A 311-nucleotide genomic window follows, 5' to 3' on the forward strand; every position below is an offset into this window, starting at 1 on the left:
TTAATAAATTATTATATTTTTTAATAAAAGTTTATATACTGCAAAATACACACACAAAAAAATGCTAACATATGCCTGTATTTTTTCTGCTAGACTTATACTAATTTGATTGAACTTAGTTACAAAAATATTTGTATATATAACATCTTCATAATAAAAAAAAAATTTTGTCAATAAATATGCACTTTTTGTAAAAAGAGAGAAATAAATTCCGAGGTGGGATTCAGAATCAAGAACTGTCGGTGCGTGATTGAATAACTTATAGCTTAAGGAAGTGCTCATCAAGTTGCAGTAAAAAAAGAATTAGCGAA

The sequence above is a fragment of the Arachis duranensis genome, chromosome 3, assembly GCF_000817695.3.
Source record: "Arachis duranensis cultivar V14167 chromosome 3, aradu.V14167.gnm2.J7QH, whole genome shotgun sequence".
In the NCBI taxonomy this organism is placed as follows: Eukaryota; Viridiplantae; Streptophyta; class Magnoliopsida; order Fabales; family Fabaceae; genus Arachis; species Arachis duranensis.